A 21,123-nucleotide genomic window follows, 5' to 3' on the forward strand; every position below is an offset into this window, starting at 1 on the left:
TATATACACAGACAAACATAATAAGCTCCCTTTTAATGAGTAAATACCAATCAAAGCAAAACCTCCGTGGAGTGGCAGTGTATACAGGAGTCTGATTGTCAAAGGGCAAATAAAACATCGCAAGCTGCTGTGTACTAGCACCGCTGCTCTTTTAATAGCTTGCGTCGAAGAAACACAAGGATAGCTGCGAAGGACGCCCCAAGGATTTTCCCAAACATCAAATGACCAGATTTACAGCTTTACAGCTAATATGTTTTTGGTTTCCTGTAAATTTTAAAGTCTCTCTTCTCTAAAAAAGGCCATTTTCTTATGTGTACTTCTGTCTTTTCATGACCATTCTTCCCTTGTGTTAGTGGCTTCTGTTTTTCCTTATTTCTCCTTTCTCCCACCCCCCCTTTACTGCTACTTTCTTTCTCTTGCCCGCGATGTGATTTAAGACCGAGTGACAAGGCCTTTTCTCACACATCGCTCTCGATCAGCCGGCATGTGTAATAACATTCCTCAAGCTAAGCTAAGCTATGCCCGCAAGTGCAGCCTCCACATGAAAGACCCTGACAACTACACATTAGAGGAGTTTATTTTCTATACTTATTTATTTGCTTCTACCCTTTCGCCTCCCTCAAACAAGCCTCTCACGGCCATAAACTATTCTCCGGGTGGTGCCGCCGGACTTTTTGCTTGAGAAAATCGGGGTTTACGCCCCTGCCTCGGATGCCTGACGAATTTTTCGGACGAGCAAAGGCTACCGGTTGCTGGGGTTGATGTCTGGTTATATCTTGTTTTCCTGTGAATGCATCACCCAACATGAAACAGCACAGCGGGAAGCTAATTGGCTTTGATGACATTTGTCTGTCTAATAACGGGTTTAAAAGCACCTGCTGCGGCTGTAGGACGCCGAAGCTATCGCGACCCCATCTCGATTGTGTGTCCGTAGCAAATTACTTCCAGGAGATTTCAAACCACTTCCTCCCCCCACCCTTCTTCCCTGTCAGCAAAAATGATTGTGGACTTTAAAAATGTCACAGCAGAAATAGTGTAAAATACAAATTATTTCTCCTGGGCCTTTTATGTGATTGTTTTTCTGTTACATTAATCGCCAAAATGGGAGGTTATGCATCTTCATCGAGCAAAAAAAGGAAAAAAATAATATTAATATTAAAAGTACATAATTGAGCAGACGAAAACAAAAGTTGAGTTGCAGTTTTAAGACCATTACCTTGCTTGGGTGCAAGAGCAAGCTTTTATCATTGCGTGAACTCAGCCCACCCAGACTGACCTTGATGCTTTTTTGGTATGACTTAAAGGAGCGCACGGCGTCAGCTCAGGAATGCCTCCACTCTGTCTGTGTGCGTGTGCTCGCTTTTGTTTTCAACAGCCTCTCCTTGACTTTTCTCTCCACCTGATCTACCTTGCTACTTTTTCCCTCTCTCTCCCCGTCCTCACCCATCTTTCTCGCTCATCTCATTCCTCCCGCCATGTTTCCCAGCAGCTGCTTGGTTCAGATGGATGGTACCAACAGTGCAAGACCCTGACCTGTAGTCTAGTGACTGATTATCCCCGTGCCCTGTTGTGCTGCTCTTTGAATGCATACCAACACACAGTGCATGCACAGGCATAACAAACGCACACACAAACACACACATACACACACAAACACACGTGTGCAAGGTTATGGAGCTATTGGGTAAGCTTCGGGGACACTTGGGAATTTCAAAGTGAGGGTTGAGGGGGAACAAAGAAGCCAAAGTAATCTATTTCATCTTTGTCGCCATTTTTGGATCACCTCCGCTGACCTTGTTGACACAACAAACACACTTGCTATTGAACGCTAATGGACGTCACTAATACCGTTTGAATGGGCAGCGCATAAAACCAGAGCAGAGCACAATCAGCCTTTTGGGATGCATGCGAGCTGTGTAAACTATTCGTATGACTGCCAGCTCTTTGGGAGGCCTACTCTTGCGCTACATTTGCTTGTCACGGCGTGGGCGGCTTCTATAGTACAAGCATGTGCCACTTGGGTCGTGCTTGACCTTGCGTATCAGCATTTAGCATAGGGAAAGAACTTGTTATCATGCAAACAGGCTGAATCATGAGGAGTCTATTGTGTTGGGTGCACAAAGTGTGGCGGGATAGAGAGGGGAAAAGAGAGAAAAATAGTAGACGCGGCAGCAGCAGCAGCGGCGGCAGCCAACCAGGAATGGATGGGATTAAATTTACGCCGCATGAACTGGGGAGGGCTAAATCATGTTACATATTATGAAGCAGAAAAAAAAAAGAAGAAGGAGTGAGAAGAGGGCGGAGCAGAGGGCTGGAAATATAATGGATAAGGGGAGCAACGAGACAGAGAGGTGGCATGAGAAGGGAGAGGAGGATAGGGGAAGGAGGCAAGGAAGGAAAGGGGAGATGAAGAGGAGAGCACGCTGTAGGGTGAAAGAGCAGGAGAGGCGGAGACCAAGGGGAGGGAAGCGAGGGAATGTGCCTCACTGCCAGCTTTTTCACACTCTGCCTGTGCTCGTACGCCTGACGGAGGCTGCGTGAGGGAGATGGGAGAGAGAGGAACGAGGGATAGAGGCAGAGAGAAATCAGGCGCTGCCGAAGAGGAGAGGGCGGTAGCTGCGAGACCGCTCTGGCAGTGTGAAGGTATTGTTTCCTGAAAGGGAGGGAGCTGGACAGATGACAGCAGGTGAAAGAGAAAAACAAAATGTGAATAAAACACATGGCAGACTCTTCTCACCCTCAAATGTGCACACTCTGGTTCAGGACTACGTCCAAGCAAATCGATGCGGCTCAAAGAAAAAACAAAAAACGCCAAAACAAAACGCGCAACTCCCACACAAACATGCTCGCAAACGTGGACTCGGGCACACACGAGCAGAAGAGCGGGCACGCATACCCTTTGCACCGCGTGCTCTTGGCACTCTGACATCTACCCCCAACACAGCAACGGTCTGTGGGAGGATGAATAATCTCACTTCCGTGAGGCAGAGGAATGAGAGAGAGGAAGGAGGGCGAGAGGGAGGTTGTTCCCAGCCCGAGCTCACGTCGTTTTATGGAAAGTGCCGAGCCCTCGAACAGACAAAACAGCGTTCCACTGCCACTCGCCGACGCAACACAAAACATTAGAACAGAGCTCTATTGAAAATATCGGAATAATACAGCTCCGGGAATTGTGTTGCCCCCTAATACATATGGCATAAGTCAACAGCAATGTGCCTCCTTATCTTTTCGAAACAACTGACACACCGAGCTACATTGTGCGCTAGTGACATTTTAGTGGCTTTTGTACGCACGCCAAGCCGTTTGGTATGTAAATACACTACTTAAGCGCACATGAAGGATGTAAGGAGGCGCTGGGGGCATCCACGCTATACTCATAGGCCAGCAAAATAATTAAAATGCCAAGTGTCTTCCATTATCTAAATGCTAATTTGCCTCGATTTACCCTGAGCTAAAATGTAACGCCACATTATGGCTGTGCACTAAGGCGACCATGGGTGAATTTCCCTTCAATTAGCCTAGCACACTGTACGCTATCGTTTACCTGGGGTGAGATGTTTTCATAAGCGGAGATCTAGTCTTATGAAAATATTAGGGGCCGTTTCATGTCAGTTCTTGGCACTTGCCCCACATCTGCACATACATGGACATATCATCTAAGCTACATTACAGCGGGCCCTGTTATGATGACCGTTGCTCACATTAAACAGTTAAAAAAATCAGCTTTGTAGGACGTCTGTCAGCCTGGATATCCCCGATATGATCATCTAAGGGTCAGAGCACTACATATAAGCACTCGATCTCCTCACGCCTGCTATTCAAACTTTCTGTTTGCAAGGATCAGCCAATCAGAAGAAAGTTAGAGCTCAAAGAGAGGGCGGCCTTTAAGGCAGTGCAGCTAAAATGTTTACTTTCAAGAGCAAGAACGTTTGTCAAAGCTGACAGCCACTCTTGTTTCTCGCTGGACTTCAGCCAGTGTTGTTTTTGCCATGACTGAGATTTAATAAGAAAGCCTGAGTCAACAAGTAAAAGAGCAGGCAGGGCCCATTAGAAGTGGCAGCTTATCGAAGCTTCTTTTTTTTGCATGAAAATTCATCAGTGCATATACGGAGGGCAACAGGACAAAAAATTATTATCACAGATATGAAATGTTTTTGCTGAATACACAGATAGGGGTGAAATTGTGTTGTTCCTGCCTTTCCATCTATATCCTGATAAGACTGTCAGAGGACATGCTAGGTGGGGGTGGGGTGGGTGATGACGAGCATCGTTTTAGAAAGCTGTTTCAGTATTTCTGCAGCTCCAGTATCCTTACTAAAGTTTACTGAGCGCTTTGATGCGGGAGCTGCTGATTATAACTTTTATTCGTTCTTGGACGCCCTTGAAAGGTGTTTTAGCCAAGCTAAGCTATTGTTCTCATGAAAAGCAGTTTAGGCTGCCCGTGCACCTCGGTGAAGAGAAAGAAATGGTTCACCCCAAGGCAAAAGCAACAATTCCTCCTTTGTCGTTTCACCAAGACAAATGTTTGCCATTGCAATGTTACCAGACACACACACACTCACACTCACATGGGGGGGGGGAGTAGTTCCCTGTCACTGATGGTATATTGTAGCGCTGGAACGAGACATTTTATTATGGTGCCGAAAACAAATGGATAATCCTTTTCCAGCCACAGTTTGAAGATTGAAATTCAAATCAAATGCCACCTTCAAACAAATGTCAGAGTACAGAATCAAAACCGTTCTGTCAATGCCTGGATTCAAGCAAAGAAAAAGCACAGTTCGACATTTGGGAGTGATTTTCTCTCTCCGTGTCTTCATGCCTTCATATAAAATTAACTTGGTAATTGTCCAGGAAAAAAAAAATTCAAAAAATCTGCATGTGAACCCACGCTACACAAACAAGTCTTTTTTTTTTGCTCTCACTTTACATCCAACACCCTCTTAGAAACCTTTCTACATGCTCCCCCAACCCAATACAAATCCGCCCCCGAACGCTCGCAGACATGATTAAGACACTGTCAAGCCTGACATTGCCATCTCTCCCGTGCTGCCAGTGGCCCTCACTGTTGACTGACTGCGTGGATGTGCCTTATCATTAACGGGGCCGCCCGTGCCACCACAGAGGGGCTTTGATGACAGAAACTAAGGCCCAAGTGCCTGCCCCTCCCATTCCGCCAGCCCAAGTGTCATCTAAATGAGATAGGGCCTAGGAGCTAGGGGATTAGGCTCTGCATAATTACCTATTTAAAGACCCTAATTGAGCATTTCATTAAGAGACTGGCACTGAGATTTTGCCAAGGAGGGCACTACAGGGAGAGAGATGTATTTGTCTGTGCATGCTTGCTGTGTACTGATGTGTACGTATGTGTGGGTTAGCGAGGACATTGGTGTGCATATGCTTGAGTGTGCATTTTGGAACCACAGCAGACTGTAACCTTGAATTCAAGGGTTACCTTGTTAGCAACAAGGTCTCTCACTTAGTTTTGTTTACATTGCACTTAGGACTGTTTGCCACACGATTGTGTAAGTATATCCAGGAGATGTTCACCCTTCCATTCAAGAGTACTATTTAACCTTCAATAAGCTATGTTGCATTACATCTTTATGTAACAGCGCTGCTACAAAGGCATCCGCCAGTGCAAAGTCAGCGCACTGAAAAAACACTGTCGGTATTTAAAAAGAAAGAAAGGTTGACTTCATTAAGAATATATATCGTTACAGGTGATAAACTCCAGTATTTGCCACTTGATTGAATCCAAGAATACTTGTTCAGTCGATTTATTTATACAATGCAAATTCTGCTCCAGTTGTTCCAACTTCTATTTTGGGATAACACCAGCAGGGCCATTCACAGGAAGCTACAAATCAAAGGCTAACAGCTGAGAGTACCAGGATCTGAAACAATGAACAACAAACAATGAAAGAGCTACACTACAAAGCTGTAATGATTGCCTTGTCTATGAAGCTAACCTAATCCAACAGAAGGCAAATGCGTGTGCATATTGTTCATTACTTATATTCACTGTCCTTCAACCCAACAGTAAAAGACAGTAAATGAGTTACTGCCACTAACACTGTCAGCTGTCAAGCTCGTGCCGGCTCCTCGATTCCCAGTGGAACAGCTTTGTCAAACAAGAGATGAGATACAAGACCTATGTGTCTTATATTTCAATTTAATACTGAAACTCCAGTTCTGCTGTTCAGATTACCTAAAAGTGTATACTCAAAAACACAAAAAAGACCACCACTCAGAGCAGAAAGAGTGATAGTCTTTTGTGTGCAAAGCTTTCATTATATTCACATTCTATGGGTCAATCGAAAAACACATGAATGCCAGTTCAAATCATAATTGCAGCATGTAAATATGAGATATACAATCCTGCACCGGACCCTGACGGGGATCAAAATCAATGAACTGCACTGAAATCTGGACCACACTGGGGCCCCCAGATCTTTTGTGATTATAACCAGTTTCAGCAGTGACCATCATTAGCAGAGAATGGTAGACCCAGATAGTTTGCTGGGTCTACCATAGTTCGACCTGATTTCCACGGCCTAGCAGACCGCAACTCTGCTTTGCCCCCTTGTCGTCATATCAGGGATCACTGGGGACACCGAAAAGTCACTAGCAGTTGCTTGCGCATGATTGACTCGTTTGCTAAATGACTAGCATCTGAAGTGGCAATGCTGGCTGGAGGCTGTTAAAGTCTTTAGGGCAGACACCAGCTGCTAGCTGCAAAAGATAAACTGTCCCTTCCTCCTCTCGGGATTCATGTGAGTAGAAGTCTGGCCAAATATGCTCAGGGCTGTGATGACACTGAAACATCATGTGTTGTCTGTGTTGGCAAAGCACCAGACTCCCATTCTTCTCTGACATGCCAGGGTTTGAGGGAACCAGGATTTAGTGGAGGACTGGAGGAGAGAAATCTGCCGCTCAACCTCCGATTGTAACGAACTCAAAAGTCAACGTAGCATCAGTGTGATTGACGGACTCTACTAAAGCACAATTGCATGATTTGAAGTTTAAAGTAACTGATATTTATCACCAAGTCTTACTGCAGCACCTCAGTTCATCTCTGTTCAATCTTCAAACCCACTCTTTCTTTTAATCCAACTTTTTCTGAATGGGTTCACCTTTGTAAACAGAAGGTTTTACCATCAAGTAGGTGTGCTTGAGACAACCACTTTTATTGACACGCCACAGAGCCAAGGGTAAGAAAAAGAGCCTGAAACAACACATTTAGAGGATCTGACACCTGAGATTGTGGCTCACGTGGATTACTTGTGCTCGTTATTTGACAATTTGAATGTTAAATGTGAGCACATGCCATTACAACAATATTTCTATGACAGAAAATTTTGAAAAAGCATGACAGCTTCTCTTTTGTTATTAACCTCTGATGCACTGGGCTTAATAAAACAGGCACAGATACTGTGTCCATGTAATCCGCAGAAATAAAGAAATTCGGGGAAAACAAAACAGCAGTGGATGCTGTCGGTATAACTGGCACATGAACCTTGTTTTCATCTGGCGTTCGAGGTGCTGTTTTTTCTGTGACCGCTTTAATGTAAGCTTGGATAGGTGGGTAGGGTTAGTTTGTGCGATGCCTCATCCAAATCTCTTACTTGAAGAATCGTCGTATGACTCTCTCTCTCTCTCTGCCTTTTGTTGCTTTATAATGACCACGAACAATGAAACGTGCAATAAGCTTCAGAGTCTGGAATATATTCACTTACACAAATGGAAGATTGGCAAAGGATACACGAGAAAGCAAGAGTCGTAATCTCCAAGAGAAAAGCCCTTTGTGCAACAAAGCGTGCCCGTGTTTGCATTTCCTTCTGTAATGAAAATATGTCATTGCAGTGACTGTCAAACGCTATATGCTGCCATAAGATGCCGAAATCATCATAAACATAAACATGTGGCGCAAGGTTGTACCTTGCGCCACATGTTTAATTTTTGATAACATCAGTATATATTCAGAATATTGAATTAACTAAATTACCCCCATGACCGGCAACACATCTCGAGGTAATCCCATCATACATGTGCATGTGACCACAGTTTTACCCCACAAGCATGCCCGTGGGTGAATTTAAAAGATGAATGCAGACTGCTGCTATCTTTTTGATATTCTTCTACATTAATGGATTAGTAGAGTAACACTCTATACAACAAGAAAGCCAAGCTGTTGTATAATTTAACATTTGTGTGTGGACAAACTACCTACTCAACTTGTGTTCCCCATCTGAAAACGCCCACAGCAGAGTATCCTCTAAAATAGGCTGTTTCTATTCCAAAGTTCCTGAACAGTTCTGGCAGCCCCGGTGGACTCAATCTAACAGGAGGCCCAATGTGGGCCCTATCAGGACCCATCTTGGCATTGCGCTTTCGATATCTCTCCATCTCTGCTAAGGAGACATCTATCTTGATTTTTGCTGAGTGCCAAAAAAGAAGTAGTAGGAGAACCAGACGGAGAGATTGAGAGGAGGCTGGAAGAAGGGTGATAAGGCAGCTGAGAATCAGAAGAAAGGATCTTGGGGAGCGTGGCCGGAGCGTGCCGGAAAGAGGAACTTCATCTTTATCTAATTACCACAGGGCCATTTTGCCAGGGTAGATAGCGCCAGCGTTTATGGCGGCCTTTTTACGAGCACACGCGTTCTCGCGCAGATATGATTAACATTCAAATACACTTTGAGTCACACACATACGTAAGCCTGAAAGCGCACTCTCGCACATACATGCGGCCCAGGGCTGAGTGCCATAACAGCCCAATGAAATATATTCAGATTAGAAAGGTGTCGCATTACTCTCCAGTCGGATGATAAATACGCGGTTAGCACCATCATTAATCTTGTACCCCTCCCCACCTTCTGCCTCCAGACGCGGCGATGTAGAGCAAGCATGCACTGGATGGAGCTAGTGGCTCAGTTTGGGGCTGCGGCGGCGTGGCCGGTGCATGCATGGAGCAGTGGCACTCTCTTCTTGTTCTGCTCGGTCTCACAAGCACACAAGGTCAGGGCCAATCTCACTTCTGAGATCGCTGTTCACAGAAGCAAGGTGGTGGGTTGAACTGAAGTCTTGCTGGCAATTTCTTCTATAAAAGGATCCGCAAAAATGTACAAATGCATATAAGCCCCCTTGTCATTTGTTAAACACATGGAGCATTTTCTTCTTCTTGAACTCTCGGTGCACTCTCCCTATCGTTCCTTTCACATTCACCTCTCCTTTCTTTCTGAGCACATGTCTTTGTCCTGCCCCACTTCCGTCTTTCATCCCAGGGGTTAGCTGACACAGTGCTCTGAATGACATTTCATTGTAAGTAGCCATTGTCTGGCTAATGAGCAGCATGCATAAAACACACGGGAGACAATGATAGACATACACGCACGGAAACATCAACACATGCTGGGCACAAGGGTGGAGCCACCACCAGTGGCTTAAGCAGCATATTTCTCCAGCAAACACTGCCGTGTCCCTCTAGAGAGATTTCAGACACACAGTTCAGACAGCGGCACCTCGCCTTCAATACAAACACAGCCCTAGGGAAAGGTCAGAGGTCAAGAGCTGAGGAAATTACGTGTGATAAATTGGCGCTGGTGCCAGGAGTGTTGTGTATATTTGAGGAGGGTCATCCTCCTCTTCCCCTTCATTGGTGTTTTTGATGAAATGTATAGGTTTTGAAAGAACAGCCTGTATGTTCGGCATGCTGAAAGTCAGGGTTTTGAGCAGGTTCCTCCCACGTGTCCTCATTCAAGCGCTGTCTCCCGGGAAAAATGCAAGAGGGAGTGCATCATTTGATTTAGTCCAAAAGGAGGACTAAAACGCTCAGGCTTAAGCAGCATTTAGTAGCTTAGTCTAAAATACCCTCATGAGAAACATCCCTAATATTTTGCCTAAAATATAAGAAGAATTTTTGTGTACCAGATTTTTCATCCATTCTAAACAGAAAACACATCCAGTTCAGTAGCTCACTATTCAATTCAATTCAATTCAATTTTATTTATATAGCGCCAAATCACAACAAATGTCGCCTCAAGGCGCTTCACTACAAACTGTGCCCCTGAAAAGTGGCTAGACATCATATTTACACAACGTTTTGCTGAATCAGAAGTTGTGCAGGAGGAAAGTCGGGCTGATTATAAATTCACAGCTAATCTCACATTCCAAGGACAATGTTTTTCGAGGGACATTTACTCATAGTTGTGTGAAACTTCTGTCCAGTCTGGAGCTGCCAAAATACTTGGGGCCTTTTCTTTTTGTTCCTCTCAGATTATGGCATTATTTTCCCCTGCCCACATTCAGTGATCACCATGACAGTAACAGGATGAGTTTTATTCTTGCCAAGACCTTTGAGTCCAACAACAAGCGTACACTGGGACCATTGTGTGAGAAAAGCCAATATAAACTCCTGTGTTTCATTGCAAGATGGCTGATTAGCTCTTAGGGGGGCCGTAAAGAATTTGGTGCCTTGGTTCCGGGCCTTCGGTCATAAGACAGTTGTTAAATTTGGGTGATGACAACTATTGCGTGCAGGCATCACATACGCTGGTATATAAAATTATGCTATAATCGAGCACAAACTCGACACAAAAATTGTCACGCTCTCAGTTACCTTTTGTTGGGCCAATTGTGTTACCACATTTTTATTGGAGCTCTCAGTCGCCCCCAATCACTCTGCGCACCATAAAATGCTGGCAAGTGAATTGGGGCTACTATAATGATGGCACAATACAGAAATAAACTACTTTTACTGCTGCAAACAAAGTGATGTGACCTGGAAAGGTTGTATTTTTTGCTGCGATAATGACTGTACTTTAGAGTCAAACCTCAGCGTGAACTCTAATTACTTGTCTGGGGCCACTGAGCTACATTGGTCTCAAGCACTTAGTAATGAAGTCCATATTGGGTCCATGTTTATCACATACAACATGAATGTCCTGATTGCTCAATCTCTGTATTCACAGTTTCAAGATTGTTTTCTGTTTGTTTACACGATAACATGGATCTGATATCTCTTGTTAGCATTGTTTCTATATCATCACAATAATGTCAGTCCAGGGTCATCAGTGCAACTGACCAATTGCATTGTCTGAACATTTAGTTAGCATTAGCTGAGAGGTTAGCTAATGGTATTAACAACTATTACTAACCAACCAACAAAACTAACTTATAAATTATAAATTAATAAAGAAACCACTTAAAATGCTGACCAACTGTTCCAAAAGAGAGTTTTAAACAAAGTTTGTTTTCTTTTTCCACCAAGTTCCAAAGCTATTAACGGTCATTTTCAGTGTTGATCCTTGACCAAAATTATTTTGATAATGCCGGAACAACACCAACATGGGGATATCAGGCACACCCTGAAGCAGGACCCTACTGCTGTTTACACCCTCCTTTTTCGAGGGTCAGAGAAACTAGCTTAAATCGATGAGGGAACTATAGGGAACTATAGTGGCTTGCTCTAGACACTGAATGCATTGAGTGGCAGCACCACTAACAAATATTAGATAATAAGGGATACTTTGAACTGTGAATGATGCAAAGCCGCTCTAAAAAAACAACTTTTTTAAGGTACGGAACTGGAAATGAACACAATAGATCCTCTTCAAGTTTAAAAAAGCACAAGATAGGGCTGTTCGATATAACGATATATATCGGATGGCGATATAAAAACATCTATCGTTTCATTTTACGCTATCATTTGTTTCGTGGTGTCGCAAAATAAACTGTTTACGGCAATATTTTTTCACCGTTTTGATGGTCACTGTAGTGGCTATATTAATTTCTTAAAGTTCTCTCTTTCTCTTATATTTAATATAATCACACTACAGACGAACAAGTGCCTGTTTTATGCGTTGTGGTTAGCAACAACGACGGTAACAGCATCGCATGTCCGCTTGTTTATTTACCACATAAACCTTTCACAATAAAGCTCTAGATCCTGTTGAGACTTTTCAAAATAAACTGAATCACGTGAAAGAGCAGATTATTTACAGATGAGAAGTAAAAAAGAGCCGTCAGGTGCTAAAAAATAAACCTTAGACTCAAACGTTAGAACAGGCTTTTCCCCGCAGCACGCCGTGTAATAAATGCTCACAAAGAAAACGGCGGCCGTTACAACTTATGTCTAAAAATGTAGTTTCATACATCGGTTAAAACACTCGACTCCAGCTACATGACGCGCAGCTGGAAACACTTCCCGCAAGTCGAGCTGCCCGAGAGTCACAGAATTTACAGAAAATGTTACATTTTTGTGATTTATATCGTTATCGGGACGATAGAATTCTTATATCAGGATATGAGATTTTGGTCATATCGCACAGCCCTAGCACAAGAGCATATAATCAAGTGGATATTGTTTTTTTGTTGCCATTTTACAACCATTTACTGACCCATTTGAACTTATCTCAGCTTACAGATCCACTAGACAAGGGACCAATAGTTCATCAAACTTGTTGGAAGTCGGAATAAAGTTAAGAGATATTTTTAAGAAAACGTCCTTTGACTTTCAAATTTTATATGATTTCATTATCCACACTCTGCAGAACTGGCTCCCAGTTAACTTAATCACTGTGACACCCATTTCTCATAAATATGCAAATACAATTCAGACGTGTTGAGCACTTCGGAGAGGAGAAAAAAAAGTGACTTCAGGCGAAGACTTGCTGAAGACCCCTCCTCAAATCACGAGTCCTCTAATCGCCTCACGTGAGGCGCTGTTCTTCAAAAACTGCGAAGTTTCGAGGTTCCCAGAGCAACATGTTGTGCCAAAACAAAGCATGCTTGCTTGTCAGAGTAAATTTAATCATCCAAAATGGGAGCACTCTGTGCTGCTCTCATCACTGCCACTTGTTTTGAGTGGTTGTGTTTCCAATGTGGTTAGAACTGAAGCAGATATGTTGGTAAGGGGGGGCACAACAACAAAGACAGGAGACTTTTCCTGCAATTTCAATGAAAATAATATCATAAAAAACTGGCACAATGGAGGTCTGCTTATATACAGCAGCTTGAAATATAAGCTGCAGGTTCTTTGTATCCCTGTAGGCCAGTCGCTCACCAGTAAAACAGTCCTCTACAGACTAAAAGGCAAGCATCGGTTTGTGAGATGGTGGGGAAATATAAAAGGAACGCAAGGCAGGAGAAAGGGATTTGTAGGGGTATTAAGGCACTGCACGCCTGCTGGCTTCTGCCTTATCCCACAGCACATTCCAGTGGCACAGCGGGCAAAACTTTACAGTGCTCATCCTAAAAGCAACTTCAAGAGTTGGGTGTTCCATCGACAGCTACTATCACCCTTGAAGGAGAGCCATCTCAATCCATTTTCTCTGAGCTGTCTTGTCTCACCTATTGCATTCCCGCTGATCTACTTAATCTCTGACAGGGAAGCAGAGCTTGCGGACTAACAGCTGGGAAATCTGTGCCCCCTACTGCCCTTGCACTCCTGCCTCCCACTCTTTCTCCCTCTCACCGCCCTACCAGGTCGGCTTGCTGATGGCTAATAAAAGAAGCGGCCCTTGACTGTGAACAGCTGGGATCCTGTGATCTAACTCGACAAGCGAGTTTTTCTCTATGAGTGGAATAGTAAATACAGAACAGCGCGAGGACGAGGGCGATGCATTTAGGACATCGAGAGGAATTCGATAACTGGGGGGAAAAAAAGAAAGGGAGCTTAAAAAAACAAGAGTAAAGTGGAAAAACAGACATACAAGCATCCACTGGTAGGAAGAGAGCTCAGTGGCTGTCTTGTCCCCAGCTTTTCATTGCCTAACCAGCTAATCAATAGCACAGAGAAACACTATTTCAGCTGGCTCGCTGAGCTCTCCGCACAGGAGAAATACCGCAAGTGCCAACTCAGTCTCCTTTTGTGGAGTTTCCTTTTTGTTCTCCACAGCATGTGACGGCAGTATTTCGTTAAATATATTTAGCTTATACTCAGGAAGTGATGTATCTTGTGAAGTGGGGAGTGTGCACCTACGCATAACCTGAATTGGACTTTAGAGAGAAGGGAGTGGGTGGGAGCAGCTGAAGTATGTCATTGATATTAACAAGAGAAAGCTCTATTGTTCATATACGATGGACTGCAGCTTATCCAAAGATTTGGCACAAACAGAACAGCTATTTCAAAAGAATTAGATCATAAAAGGCAAATATATATAAAGACTCAAACTCAAATAACTGTCTCTGTTAAATCAAGCATAGCTAGATCAGGCTACGGCACGCTTGCACCCTTCTACACATCTAATTGGCAATCATATAGGTTATGCTATTTAAGCTACTTTACCCAGTCGCTCTGCATATGCATACTGCTTTGCAACCCACCTTTTCCCCAGCTGCCCCCTTCATCCTCCATCTGATCTAACAGTGACATATCTGACAGCGCCCTGCTGCTACTCCCTCTGCATACATTGAAAGTTTCCCTTGTATGCGTGCAAAAGGTCGGGGAGGTCCCAGAACAGAGTCCCGCCGCCAAACATAAATGACTGGCTGATAAAAATAATCTTCTTTTGACTCTTAACTCTTAATACAGTGAATTCAAGAGGCGCTGGATTATTTTAGACACTCCTTTTTATTCCTAGGAAGCGCTTTGATGCAGCTCGGGTGCAGAAGCTGCTGGGAATGGATGCGGTCCTCCCCTCTTGGCTGTTGGCATTCCAATCTCGAGAGAGACGTGAGAGTGGCACCTCTAAAACAAGGACTCCAGTCGGTGTGTTCGGTCGGGGGCTGTGATGTGAGGGAGGCTGTAAATGTTGGCAGACTTAAATAGCTGCTCATATGACCCATCATGCCTGACCTACGTACTCTTATCGCACTGCTGTTCCATAGATATCTTTTCTAATTTCACATGCGCCTGTGTGTGTGTGTGTGTGTGTGTGTGTGTGTGTGTGTGTGCATATGAGTATCTGTGCAGCGGGGAAGTTGGTGAGTATGAAAGACGATTCCAGATGCTCCCAGCTGGCTGTTGCCCAGTGAGGCTAATACACTTCTGCCTGCCTAATTAGAGCACACACTCACACAGGCATGCACAGTCGACCCCTCCTCACCACTCATGTCCCGCTGTTTCAATGGGTTTATGGTAGGAAGAACATATGCCCCCCCAGTGTTTTATACAGGACACAAATGCAGACAGCTAAACAAACAACCAGGGGCTTAATTACCTCATAAGTGAGGCCAGGGGTGAGGGCTGCTGTTGAGTCAGTGGCATAAAGGCTGTGCAGTGTAACATGGGAAAATGTAAAGCTATGCTGTAAATGTAACTGGTGTGTGGATTTTGATAAAAGCGGTGGGAAAATATTCAGCAAAATATACAAATATGTGATCGCAAGCAGTGTGGGAGTCTAACCAGCTCTTTCAGTACCTCAGCTGCTTTGTGCAAACACAAACTAACAGGACTCCATTTGAGTCGTTGTAACGTGGGGGTGCAGCTCTGGCTTCTGAACCGGCCGGCACTCCATGTGTCCTGTCAAGTGTAACGTGTTTATTCAGGACGTGCACTCAACACGTGTCTGAATGTGTTTACCTCGTTGATCCTTTCTTTAGGCAACCAAACAACAGCCTTGCAAACAGCTCTGCTCTTTAGAAATTACAAAACATGATCTATCTGGTCTTGTGGGCGGCCAAAGAATCACATTTTTCTCAGGTGACCAAAAAAAAAAAATAGACCCTTGGTGGGCTCGAACTTTAGTGTCTTAGGTGACGAGCCTGTGACTTATGTCACCGCCACTGTCACTCACGCTCTGAGGGGGAAGCCATACAATTTGTGTCTGCGAAGAACAATGAATAGAAGAAACTTTGCGACTGTTTCACAAACTACCTTGTCACCGCGCTGTCAAAACACAGCGTGTCAGACATGTGGTTGGCAGTCTTCTTCTTCTTTCTTTTATGCAGACAAAAAGCGGCGATAAAGACTGCAATCATCAGGAAAAACTAGGTTTGGTGTGTATGTTTCTCTTCATTGTTGTAACTGCATCTCTTTTTTTGTGTTCCTAAGATTTTATTTGCAAAATAAAGAACCCTCCTCAATAATCAAGCTGTCCCGACTTACTAGAAAATGTCAAATTTGGCTCCTTAAACTCATTACATAAACGTCAAAATCAAACAGGAAGGAGTTTGTGTATGAATTTGCAAGTCATGTCAGCCCACCAACCAAGGTCTAAAAGGGTAAACAAAAGCCTCAAAGCAACACACACTGAAGCAGCGCCAAATAGGGACAACTGAAGGAGGGGGAGATCGGTTTGGGGCACTGGAGCAACAGAGAAAGAGATCCCAAGGTCGGCGTTCTAGTGGCCGGCTACAGATGAGGGAGGAGAGATGGCGTGGACAGATGTCAACTTTGATAAGCGTCAGGCCTGACGGGCTACAGCTCAGCTATCAGTTACTACTCTGGGCTTGAGGTCGGGCCGATGCCAAGATGATGCCAACGCCTCTCCGTGATGATCGGTGCCTCCGGAGGTTGTGCAAAATGGCTGCCGCCGTGCCAGTGCATTACTACGAGTCACTGGCTCTGCAGTTTTTTTTTTTCTCTTCAAAGGAAGTGCCATCTGTGAGTGACAGCGGGGTCTAAGCCGTTTATTTTGAATGCAGTAAACAAAGCTGCCATTTTTGCATTTTAGGGGGTCTATATGGTTGGATATCACCGCGGGTGAAACTGTTCGCTGTCATGAGACATATTAAATGCAGTGTGATGTTTACCCTTCCTCCGTCTCAATTTATCTAGTCAAATCCGTGCTCTCTCACGAGCATCAGTCAAGCGGCAGGACAAAATAAATCCTCATTTTCGCATCTGAAAGCAGGCCGGACAAAAATCCAATACACAGGAGAGTGCTTGGTCTTGCTTTAAGCACAACAACTCCCGAGAAAAAAGAAGCGGGGCATTGGGAAATAAATCAATATCAGGCCATTTACTATCATATTCTATGGTCATCGATGACCTGTCAAACCATTTATTTCAGAGTCTGGACTGCAAACCAAAATCATTTTCCAAAGAACTTTCTCTACATCCAAAACAAATAATGAATAACTCGCAAATCGATACCGTGTGCTTTATTGAGCTCACATGCTTGATTTGAGTCTGGCATCTGGCCCAATTGTTTTTCATTTGCCAGACATCCTCTCCTCTCCCGCCTTTATTCAGCTTTGTGCGGCGCTAAATAATAGCAAAAAGCCCTTGAATGATGCGTGCACGCAGCCATAGTAGGGCTATATATTTTTTGAGGATAGCAAAGCTCCCTTGCATTCTGCCAGCTCCTCTGAGTCATATGTTTTAAGAGACACAATTTTAGCAGACTGATTTGACTGTTGAATTCACAGAGGCTGAACAGCACGAAGCAAAAACATCCGGCACCCTTGATCAGTGCCTCTCAATAGGCCTCGGTTTTCTCAATGGGATCAGCGTTGGCACTGCCACATCGATCCGGGTCGCACCCCGCTGTTATACTGAATGGGGCTGAATAAAATTATTGCAGACAGACTCGGAGCTCGCCAGGGCAGGGTCAACCGCTTTGACCCCCACTGGGAGGCCAGGCCCCGTCTTCCTGCAAAAAACAAAAAAACAGAAAGAAAAAAAACTGCCTGCATCAGCAGGACGCTCAGAGAGAGGTTCCGCTAAGAAGCTTTGACTGACAGGCAAGCTCGCATTTTGTGCAGTATTTGACAGGGATGCATAACCAGCTCTTTGAGGAGGTTTTCTTTCAGAGACGCGGTCCCAAGCCAAATCAGTTAGCATGTGCCGCGGAGTGCAGAAGAAGTGGAACGTCGTGAAGGAAATGAAAGTTGTGAGAGAAGCGAATAAGAAAGGCAGCAGTCTTATTTTATTGGAGTGAGACTTTGAGCCTCCTGGCTGTTAAAGCAAAAAAAAAGAGGAAAAAAAGCTACATTTTTTGCCTTCATCTCACCTAGGGGCAATCCCCGTCTGCCTAAGTATGAAAAAACAGCCACCGATCCCAATGGCATGCTGGAAGCCGCAGTCTGGGGGGGAGAGGTCACGGCCTCAGTGAGTGAACGAGTAAAGGATATCGATTACCAATAAATTCATTAAGAACTAACGAGAGGACTTTCTGTGAGACGCAACCATTTGTTTCTGTCAAAACAAGAGTTCAGCGGTGAGGCCGTCTTCACCGGGTCAGTTTACTGTTTTGTAAATAAGGCATTGATAATGATTTTAAAATCAGCTGCCCCTTGACTAACCCCCAAACCTGCCAGACAATTAGGCGAACAGGCGTAAAACGTTCTAAAACGCGGACACCACAGTGATTTCTTTGAGACAGTGGCCATTATTTCCCAAAACGAGCACTTGGTAACGGCGTCATATATCTGCTCCTCTTGTGTCGCACATCTGTCACGCCTGATGTTAGCTGGCAGCCGACCAGCAGGGCTGTTTCCATTCTGTCTGCATTTAATGTTTAATATGAAATGAAGCTTTCAAGGTTGTGAAATCTGGCACACGGCGGTTAACTGTACTTATTTTATTCATTTTTCTTAATTCACGCCTGCACCGGTGTCTGTTTAGGGACATCTTTTTTACATGAAAGCTCAAACTGTATTCGCTACCCACCCCTTTTCTTTTCTTTTTTACCTGCCTCCTAATCCCCCACCCCACTCGGGAAATCCTGTTTGCTGTATTTGAGATGCAGGGAATTAAACTTTCCCAGAACATCAATGATAAAACTGCCAAGTTTGTTGCCCCCTTTTGCACCCACTGTGACGCCTCTGCTCTTCAGGCCTTCGGAAAGGATGCGCCTGAAGATCGAGATACCGACTGAGGATGTTGACAACTGCCGTTATCGCAGCTCCGCTATTAATAAGATCGTCTGCTAGCTCGTGTCCCGAGGTTTGCCGCTCGGCGTTATCGTGCTCCGGGACAATCTAAAATGAAACAGTGCTGGAAATATGGTGCAGCTGTGATTGGGGGGGGCGGCAAAAATAGGAAGAAATGTGATGGGCCATAGTGTCAGCGTGGTTAATCGAAAATAATGGCCAGCAATTTATAGTTGCCATTCCGAGCAGCGCTGGATGTACTGATGCAGGAGATCGAATTTTAATGTCTGCGTTCCATCACTTTATACAGGCTACTGATGTTTAAGGCCCCGGCCAAACAGTACATGAATGTTTTGACGGAGGTTATAATAGAAGCGGTTATAAACAGCACTGTGTGTTCAACCTGTAGTTTGTATATGTGTATGAGGGCACATGTTACAGAACGCTGGTAAACATCAGGATGATTTGACAGTCATCTGATTTCCACCGGCGGCTATTTTAATAAATATACACGAGGAGGAGGAGGAGGAGGTAAGCTCGTGGGACATGCAAATGACATCCACCTGCGTTGTTGTTAAGGCCAGGGGAATTCTGAGACCCACCTGTATTTCTCTTTATTTGAAACAAGTCAATCGAATCTACCTCTCTTCGCTAGGTCCTCTAACGTACATGGATCCAGGGGAGAAAAATAAATAATTCCAGATGCTCGATAATCCTATAATACTTTGCTTTATAGCAGCTGGTCTTTGTGCCCCAGAATAAACAGGTTCACCACAGAATTTGTTGGTGTTTTATCAGCAGATCAAACCAGCTTGATCGCCTTTCAACAGATACACTTTTTGTCGGTTTCAGGACTAAAGAAAAGTTTGCTTTTGATTTAGCTCATGCAAATACTGCATTCAGTGCACATGCAAAGCTCATGCAAATTTTTGGAAACTGACATCACTCATTCCCCTAAAGTGGGGCTTCATTTAAATCCCCCCCTCCCCTTTTTTTTTTTTTAGCTAAATGAGCCATCACTTGCAATCTGCAACATTTGTGAAATTTATGTGTTTTTTATGTTAATTGCATCCCAGACAAAGCGCCATTAATCAATCTGTGCAGTCACATGTAGTGATGGATTGAGTCTTGACTAACTTATTGATAAGCTGACCTCAGTTGGCTCTTAATGCACATAAATTGTGGCGTGAAGAAGAAAGGGGGTGGGGAGTGGTCTCCACTTCTTCAGTCTATGTTAGCTCGGCACAATCAGCACCTAACCAAGGCGTTACAGAGGCACCGGGAAGGGCCTTAAACAGGTTCTGTTGTGTTTGCTGAAGAGAGACCACGAGTGGCAATAGGTGATTTCCATACCATTCAACAGCATGTGATCTGCTGTTGTTTTGTATCATGTAAAAGAAAGCACAGCACATCTTGACTAACCAGGAAAGGGGCTCGCTCAGACTGGTATTTAAAAGGACTTCTAAGCACTCCATTCAGATACAGAAATTACAGATCAGCTATGACTCAAGCTCCTCGGTGTTAGTTTTTTTTAATTTTTTTTTTTATTAAAGTCACTCATTAAGCTCAGACTGTATTGTCGGTTCCGTCGGCTTACAGCACAAATGCCAAATAACCCACCTATAGAGCACAAGAAGCAGAAATCAGCTGCATACAATTTTTCCTTTTACACCGATCGTTTTCGGCATTTCACTCCTGACGTCAGAGCCCTTAATGAAGACAGCCTAGCTCGCCGCCGCCGAGTTCTACACAGCCAGTCTAAAGATTTTATTTCACTGCTTCCACAGCTTGCCTTATTTCACTACGGCTTAATGAGAGTCGTTTGGAATAATAGGCTTCCATTGAACAGAGGCATCTGCATCCACACAGCTCTAAATGAGTGAGCTAATTTCCAAAGATAATCACCTCTCCTGCTGTGTTTTTATGCAGTGATGCTGTAGATTTTTAGCCCTGGATTTAATGAAGTCAAAAATTACCTCCAGCCCTCTGGTAAACGTCTACAGACGCTGAATGTGTCACTGAAATTTCTCTTTAAAATCGCTAAAGAAAGATGTGATTTTCCACATAAAGCTGGCAGTTTATTCAAGGTCCCTATTCAGGAAAAAAAGTAAACTCTAGAATAGGTTATTACATTTCTATGAGCAGAATACAACTTAAGTAAGAGAGAGAGAGGTATCCTTGAAATGAAGCCCCGCCCACCTCCTGTCCAAACTTTCTTTTTGCAAGGGGAAGCCAATCAGGAGGGGAGCTAAAACAGCTCATTTTAAACAGTAGATAAACTAAAGCACTGCACTAAGGCTCAGCATAATCTCAATAATGAATTACGCAAAGGAAATTGTAGAAAACACCTGAAACTCCGCATAA

The 21,123-nt window shown here is 44.1% G+C and overlaps 1 protein-coding gene and 1 long non-coding RNA gene across 32 annotated transcripts in view; one reads left to right on the forward strand and one right to left on the reverse strand.

The window, feature by feature from the left end:
- Window positions 1–21,123, reverse strand: part of LOC146521797 (receptor-type tyrosine-protein phosphatase delta-like) — a 422,277-nt gene that overhangs the window by 108,255 nt on the left and 292,899 nt on the right. The gene's annotated exons all lie outside the window — the stretch shown is intronic.
- LOC146521799 (uncharacterized) lies at window positions 7,939–13,654 on the forward strand. The gene is made up of 2 exons (XR_014871303.1): window positions 7,939–9,969; window positions 10,044–13,654. It is a non-coding gene; the product is annotated as an uncharacterized LOC146521799 (long non-coding RNA).

Source organism: Neolamprologus multifasciatus, chromosome 3 (assembly GCF_963576455.1).
Source record: "Neolamprologus multifasciatus chromosome 3, fNeoMul1.2, whole genome shotgun sequence".
NCBI lineage: Eukaryota > Metazoa > Chordata > Actinopteri > Cichliformes > Cichlidae > Neolamprologus > Neolamprologus multifasciatus.